Source organism: Lolium perenne, chromosome 4, assembly GCF_019359855.2.
Source record: "Lolium perenne isolate Kyuss_39 chromosome 4, Kyuss_2.0, whole genome shotgun sequence".
Lineage (NCBI taxonomy): Eukaryota > Viridiplantae > Streptophyta > Magnoliopsida > Poales > Poaceae > Lolium > Lolium perenne.
In genome coordinates, this window is record NC_067247.2 from 192,138,727 (window position 1) to 192,147,778 (window position 9,052).

The following is a 9,052-nucleotide window of genomic DNA, read 5'->3' on the forward strand; positions in this document are numbered from 1 at the left end:
CCCAGCAAGGAGATGATGGACCGATGATGTTGATGCTCGAGGAGTGCGAGCAGATGTATAAGGAGGAGTTAGCTCCTCCGGTGCCGGCTATGGAGATTGTGACGCTCGTGGAAGAGAAGGTTTACCTTCATGATAAACGAGGGACGAAGATGGATGGCAACGTCTGGTGCCTCGACATGGGCGTGAGCAATCATATGACCAGCGACAAGTCCCTATTCTCAGAATTAGATCTCTCGGTGGGAGGCATCGTTCGATTCGGTGACGGGTCAACGGTCGATATCGCAGGGCGAGGCAATGTCCTGCTTGAGATGCAGTATGGCGGTCCTAAGGTACTCACTAATGAGTACTATATTCCCAAGTTAAAGAGAAATATCATCAGTCTTGGTACCCTTGCGGAGCGTGGATGCAAGATTATGATCGAAGATGACTATCTATGGGGATATGATCGCCAAAGGAAGCTTATGATGAAGGTGGAGAGGGGCATCCAACCCAGAAGACGTGAAAGAAGAATGTAACCCAAAAGAACCGGGTGCATCAGGTATTCAGGTGGTGTAGCAGCAAGCAGCGGATCAGCTAGCCACATGTTGGCAGAAGAAAAATCATCAGTTTCAGCTGCTGTTTGTGGGTCGCCACCGGAGCGGCTAGGACCAAGCGCACCTGCCATGGTGAGTTCAGTATCTCATCCGACAGTACAGGAAGAGAGACAACGAAGGCCAACTGCGGAAATTTTCCGTAATGTTTTGGATTTGTATTCACCGGAGGCTCTTCTCATAGTTAGTCCAATCCGGACAAAGCGTGGAGAAGGGCAAGGTCAAGCTCGGTGTTTACGAACCAAGGAAGATGTGACGACTGGAGACGCAGATAATAAGGACGGTCGGCGTCATGCCATGGAGAAACCGGCGAAAGAAAAGATGGTGACATGGAAGATACAAGGAATGACGAAAGCAATGTCGACAAGGACGGCCGAAACGGTAAAAGCAATACCGAGGGTAACACCTACGCAAAGTAAGTGGCGTATTTGGGACCCGGGTCGTGGTGAAGCGCATGTCGTGCTTAGGGGGTGACTGTTGGAATTAAGCACGTCGATGCCAATACGGCATCGTGCGCATTGTCATATATGAGTGGTATACGTCCGTGTATACGAGTAGGTCTTGTGTTGTCCAGTTTGTGTAGGATTAGGAGTTACGAGAGGCTCGACACGGGCCTCTAGCAATCCAACAATCGTGTATTTTCGTGTGTGTTCTGACGAGACATAAATCGTCACAAGTATCGATCGTTCGCTGGTGTGTTGATACGTACCTGAAGCTAGCTATCTAGTTAAGCAATCTAGATCAACTAGCTTCACCATGTACACGGTAGACTTCGTCGCTAGATCGGGCCAGTTCTAACACACCCCACATTTGTTGCCCCTTGCAAAGCCTGCACACTACGTCTATACCTTTTCTTTTTTGAAACAAATCAAAAGACTTATCATTTTTATTAATTAATAAGAAAATTTAGAGACGTCTTAGGGCATGCCCAGTGCACTACCCTAGGGATACCGCCTCACAACTTTAGCGAGGTTCGAGTGGTCCAAAGTATGTTTGAATAAGGACGTGGTCTTCTCTTCAGGAAGTGAGATCTTAAGCCTTAGAGGCATCTCCACTCGACTCCCTAGCACCCCTCCCCGGGCCTACTACGTCACCAGTCCCATCCTAATCTCATCCGCACACTTTTCCTTGAATTGTTTTCAACTTCAAATTATGAGAGGCATCCAGCATGCTGCAAACCACCATGTTGGAACTAAGCACGTCGATGCCAATTATGAGTGGTATACGTTCGTGTATACGAGTAGGTCTTGTGTTGTCCAGTTTGTGTAGGATTAGGAGTCCTAATTCTACTAGGTTAGCTACACAAAAACTACTATATATACACCTGTAACCCATGTAATTTGTGCTAAGAAAAAGAAAGAAAGAGGTGTTACGAGAGGCTCGACACGGGCCTCTAGCAATCCAACAATTGTGTCTTTTCGTGTGTGTTCCGATGAGACAGAAATCGTCACAAGTATCGATCGTTCACTGGTGTGTTGATACGTACCTGAAGCTAGCTATCTAGAAAGCAATCTAGATCAACTAGCTTCACCAGCTAGCACTTGCGCGTCTCCCTGGAATCAAGCCAGCTTCGCTACATACACTACGCGTCTGTCTTGCCGGAAAGTACACGGCAGACTTCGTCGCTAGATCGGGCCAGTTCTAACAATTGGTATCAGAGCCCGAGTTCATCGTCCGTGATCTGTTGAAAGTACAAGAAGGTCATTGCGATGGCCAAGTTTGGTGAGACATCGGCACCGGTGGTGGAGACAGTGGGGCCGGCTTTGTATCCGCGCCTTGATCGCAAGGACTACGGGCTTTGGGCCCTCAACATGGAGGTGGCCATGGAAGCTGCGGAGATCTAGGAGGCCGTTGATCCCGGCGGCGATGACTACGTCAAGGGAGGCGCAAAGTATACGAAGGATCGCAAAGCACTAACGGCGATCTATTCCGTCGTGCCGAAGGACGTGATGCATCACCTCGTCGGAAAGAAGTCGGCGAAGGATGCATGGGAGACGATCAAGACCTTACACCAAGGTCATATCCGCGTGAGAGAAGCGCATCTTCAAAGTTTGACGAAAAGCTATGAAGATCTGAAGATGGAGGAAAGCGAGACGGTTGATCAGTTTGCCGCCCGTTTCGTCACCCTCATCAACGCAATCAGGGGATATGGCGAGATGTTGGATGAGGTCAAGAACGTCAGAAGGTTCTTGCGTGCCGCACCGACGCGCTACATGCAGATCGTTACCTCGATCGAACAGTGTCTCGACCTGAATACACTGACGGTTGATGATCTCGTCGGAAGATTCAAGGCCCACGACGAGAGAATCCGGCTTAGCTTCGATGACCCGGACCAGAGTGAGCACTTGATGCTCACGAAGCTCTTTCGAAAGAAAAGCAAGGAGGGTCCACAAGCCGCAGCAACGGGAAGGAGAAGCAACGCCCGGCGAAAAAGTACATCGCTGAGCAGGAGGAGGAAGATGACGAAGCTCCACCGCGAAGGAAGTTAGACATAAAGAAAGTAAGGTGTCATAAATGCGGGAAGCTTGGTCACTTCAAATCTGATTGCCGAGAACCACCGAAGGAGAGGGCCTTCATGGCCCAGCAAGGAGATGATGGACCGATGATGCTGATGCTCGAGGAGTGCGAGCAGATGTATAAGGAGGAGTTAGCTCCTCCGGTGCCGGCTATGGAGATTGTGACGCTCGTGGAAGAGAAGGTTTACCTTCATGATAAACGAGGGACGAAGACGGATGGCAACGTCTGGTGCCTCGACATGGGCGCGAGCAATCATATGACCATCGACAAGTCCCTATTCTCAGAATTAGATCTCTCGGTGGGAGGCACCGTTCGATTCGGTGACGGGTCAACGGTCGATATCGCAGGGCGAGGCAATGTCCTGCTTGAGATGCAGTATGGCGGTCCTAAGGTACTCACTAATGTGTACTATATTCCCAAGTTAAAGAGAAATATCATCAGTCTTGGTACCCTTGCGGAGCGTGGATGCAAGATTGTGATCGAAGATGACTATCTATGGCGATATGATCGCCAAAGGAAGCTTATGATGAAGGTGGAGAGGTCGAAGAACAGACTCTACTACCTAGACTTGGATCGTAAATCCAAGTCTGTCACGCATGACATAATTTGCGAGGAAGAAAAATCAAGGCATCCAGCTGCGAAGAAACATGCACGTTATATTGCCTCGGTTATGCCAAGAAATACTCAACTTTGCTGTTGCCAGTGAAGGTTGTACATGTACGAGACAGCCAGAAGACAGTGCTACGCTTGGAAGTAATCAAGCGAGTAGGAGTAGGACATCGGCAGAAGCAGACGATCCAGAAGATGCATTTTCTCTAGGCACCACGTCTAGAGGCAGTGCTTGGCCACAAAGGCCAGAAGAATTTGTGTCGGGTGCACTTGGTGATGTTTCGTGCAACCCAGCAAAGAGGCCAAACATCCAGTGTGTTGTGTGGCCAGGAGAGAGGCAAGGCCTAGGAAATGGTCCACGTGAGGAGCTTGGGCAAGTAAAAGGATTAGGGGCATCCAACCCAGAAGACGTGAAAGAAGAATGCAACCCAAAAGAACCGGGTGCATCAGGTATTAAGGTGGTGTAGCAGCAAGCAGCGGATCAGCTAGCCACATGTTGGCAGAAGAAAAATCATCAGTTTCAGCTTCTGTTTGTGGGTCGCCACCGGAGCGGCTAGGACCAAGCGCACCTGCCATGGTGAGTTCAGTATCTCATCCGACAGTACAGGAAGAGAGACAACGAAGGCCAACTGCGGAAATTTTCCGTAATGTTTTGGATTTGTATTCACCGGAGGCTCTTCTCATAGTTAGTCCAATCCGGACAAAGCGTGGAGAAGGGCAAGGTCAAGCTCGGTGTTTACGAACCAAGGAAGATGTGACGACTGGAGACGCAGATAATAAGGACGGTCGGCGTCATGCCATGGAGAAACCGGCGAAAGAAAAGACGGTGACATGGAAGATCCAAGGAATGACGAAAGCAATGTCGACAAGGACGGCCGAAACGGTAAAAGCAATACCGAGGGTAACACCTACGCAAAGTAAGTGGCGTATTTGGGACCCGGGTCGTGGTGAAGCGCATGTCGTGCTTAGGGGGGTGATTGTTGGAATTAAGCACGTCGATGCCAATACGGCATCGTGCGCATTGTCGTATATGAGTGGTATACGTCCGTGTATACGAGTAGGTCTTGTGTTGTCCAGTTTGTGTAGGATTAGGAGTTACTAGCAATCCAACAATCGTGTCTTTTCGTGTGTGTTCCGACGAGACATAAATCGTCACAAGTATCGATCGTTCGCTGGTGTGTTGATACGTAGCTGAAGCTAGCTATCTAGGAAAGCAATCTAGATCAACTAGCTTCACCAAGTACACGGTAGACTTCGTCGCTAGATCGGACCAGTTCTAACACACCCCACATGTGTTGCCCCTTGCAAAGCCTGCACACTACGTCTATACCTTTTCTTTTTTTGAAACAAATCAAAAGACTTATCAGTTTTATTAATTAATAAGAAAATTTAGAGAGGTCTTAGGGCATGCTCAGTGCACTACCCTAGGGATACCGCTTCACAACTTTAGCGAGGTTCGAGTGGTCCAAAGTATGTTTGAATAAGGATGTGGTCTTCTCTTCAGGAAGTGAGATCTTAAGCCTTAGAGGCATCTCCACTCGACTCCCTAGCACCCCCTCCCCGGGCCGAATTTTATCGCCAGATTCATCTAAAACTCCCAACTGCGGCCCCAGTAGCCCATAATTCGCCGGATTAAGCCATTTTTTCATTTGGCGATTCCAAGCCGAACCCAACTTCCCGTGGAGCGCCCAGGAGCGAACGATGTAGAGAAAATGGGTGTGAATCGCCGAGAAGACGCGCGAAGAAACCCACCCTGCCACGTCCGGTCAGCGACACATGACGCGGTCAACCATCGTCTCCTCAGCTTCAACGCATCAACTCGCTTCCGCACGAGATTACTCGCCGAAGCGGCAGGCCAGTGGACACACAACGTTGCCTTCTCGGCTTCAGCGCGCCGTTACTCGCCACGTGGCCACTACTCGTCGGAGCTATATATTCCACCATTTCCCCCCTCTTCTTCCACAAACAGCCGACGAAGCACCACTCTCCGCACATTCTCTCGCTTCCCACCGCACTTCTTTTCCGACGAGATGGTCGAACGTTCCCCAAGCGTGCATTTTTTGTGGCCCGCTTTCATTAGTCGTGCCCCTATAATATTTTTTCCTATTAGTGTAAAACTCAGTGACAGCAAGACGGGTACAGTTTCACTTGGAAGTAACAAGAACATCATTGATCTTAATGCTTTGGTCTGATGCTGCGACAGTTAAACCAAGATCTTATAGTATTTACGGATGTGCTGCTCATAAATCTTAACTTTATCTTTATCCTATATATATGCATAGCTGCAGGTGAAACTTTAGCCTGGCCTATTTCCATCCACCGACACAACCATGAAACAAAGTAAATTGGAAAGCTCATGTAAACGTAAGGTAAAATTAACTAGCAAGTGATAGATATTTTCCATAAATGTAGATTTATGAATTCAAGCCTACTCATTTGGTGCCCATGTTTTGAAATTAGGTCGTCATAAAATGGTAAACCACTGACAAAAAAAAACATGTAGAGAACGAGCCGCACACGGTCATGCCATAATATGTAGGGATAAAATCATCATAAGGAACATCCGATACTTTATAAAAAGCTACCTCATATAAAATCAGAAAATTGTATCCCAGATAAATCATTTTTCAGCCATGCCTTTGGCAGCCAGCCATTCCAATCAAGAAGCAAGCTAGCCTAACATGCTTTGCTTCCTTCAATCCAGCTGCTTCAATCGCACAGCCAGCCTCGTTGAACTGCATCCACAAAAGCCACAGACCAAACATACACGCTCCAAGTCAGGATCAGGAATTAGGATTGTAACCATGTTTTTTTTTTGCCAAATAGGATTGTAACCATGTTGTCTCAAAGTTCTATTATACCCTATAAACTCGGGTCATCAAGGCTAAGATTAATAGAGAAACAGCATGAACGACTTACCTGGGCAGGGTGGAACCGGAATCTCTTCTCCAGAAGGGGGATTGATGAGATAAGAACCTAGATAACAAAAACTTTATTTATCAAAGGAAATGTGTTGTTTCGATTTAAACGGAAGCAAATCAAGCATACTAAGATATGATGGTCTACGGTTTACCATCACCACTCTCTAAACAGTATCTCTCTATTTTAGTAGAGCTATGTAACAAATTTAACAGGAGTTGAGTTGCTTAATTTATTGAAATCACTGGAGAAACCTATGACAATTCAATCTACTATTAGACATCCAAAATTTGGGCACGGGCTCATGCCATACTTTTAACGGAAATATTATCAACTACTGCTTAATCTCTGATGTTTTTTTAAGGGAACATAATACAGTTTTAGGCCCCAAATGGCTACAACTTCCTAGTAAGGAGAAAACAAAGCTCACAAGATGCTTTGGCATAAAAATGTACATGAATTTTTGTTCTACAAATTTATGCTGCACACGGTGTTCAAGACTAATATTTGTGTCAAATGCATATTCAAAAAAGTTGATGGGATTAATGTGTCTTTCTTTCCACCCGCACCCCACACCCCTATGTCCAATTTCTGGCTCCAGCCCTAACAATTGACATATGATGTTTATTATGAGTTTCTATTAGTCTACAAATCATCCACAAAAGAACAAAATTAAGAACTTGGTATGAAAATGTCACGATATGCACCATCTTGAGAATTGGAATCAAATGAAGATATATATGTACCTCTCAAAACTACTTCTCCACTGTCAGATACATTTACTGATAACGTTATTTTTCTTTTAGCACGATTGCGCATATGAAATACACCAATCTGTAATATTACATTCCGTTAGAGTGTGCCAATATTTTGCCAACTATTGATCTGTACGAAGGAATGAATAGCCAGATCGGGATTAGAAAGATACAGATGAATACCTTAACATCCATTTTGGAATTGAGGCGTTTTCCTTTGTAGAAATGGTCCTCGGACATGCGCAGTAACACATGTTCCAACTGATATGAGCAGCAAGAAATTACATAAGCCATGAACATAATATAAATATGATTTATATTCATGCAATCCATGATAAAACCCTACCTCGACTGTATCAGAAATGCACTTTCCATTGAAAGATGTAACAATATCACCAACTCTGACTCCAAGTTCTTCAGCAAGTGATCCTTCTGATACCTAGTTAAACTAATATCGATTAACAAAATATACATGATAAGGAAAGTAACTCCAGGAAAGCAAACATAACTTTACAACTAAAGAACATATACCTCCTGAACAATAAGTCCATCCTCAATCTTATACTCGCGTGATATCTTATCTATCTGAGGAACACTTCGAAACTTCATGGCTGAAAATTTCAATCCAAGATGAGGCCGAGGGATGCACCTGTGGCATATAATCATTGGTTACAGTTCAGAACGGGACATGAGAGAGCATATAACCCTTGAATGAACCATATTTGTAGGAAGTAAAATTTAGTCTAAATCTGAAGTTGACAAAACAGAACATGTTTAACAAATCATGCAATTGTAAATAACGTTTTAGAAGCTAACAGAAGGAATTTTTTTTCCTCTTCTGCCCAACTTAGTACTTTCCTTCCATCCCTTTTCACAATATATTCATTTTGATCTTTGGCCCAACTAATACTTTGCAATTCCACCCCTTTTCACAATAATATATTTAAACATTCAGTTTTTTCATCATGGACATAAAACAAGACAACAATCACATAGGTGAGCTACTTTGTATTTTTTAAATGTGACAAGAGAAAAAAAAAACAGGTAAAAGCCATTAAGAGTAACAGCCGTACATGAGCAATGAGATTGTAATGACTATTTTCTTATAACTAACCTATTTGGCATAGGTAGATTGCAACTCCCCAACAAGCAAAAAGTTCAAAACAAAAATAACTACAACACTATGGTGAAAGGAAAACATACTGATGTCTCCTCCAAAAATGCCAGCACTTGAGTATAATGAAAGAAGGTATAATAGCCTCTCTAGCATACATACTGGCCATTCCCACAACCTCTCCATTTAAATCAATAGCTGGCCCTCCGGTCACACACTGAAAATTTTACAATATTAAATTTACAATACAAGATAAAAAGATCATTTGTACTTTGTACAGCCAAACATGGTGTATAACTTAAAATGGGGAAATCATGTAAAATATATTCCCGTGACAGAGAATGATTTGCACCTCAGAGGATGTACTATCCACATTCATATAGTGATGGCGGTTATTCAAGTTTCGATCACAATGCAACACCCTGCCATGACCTATGGTCAGATACAAACTTTCATCTCTTCCGAGCAAGAAAACCTCCTGAGCATATTCCACTCTGCGATTAATAGCTAGTAACTGCATAGGCTGACCCACTGAAATCTTGAAGAAA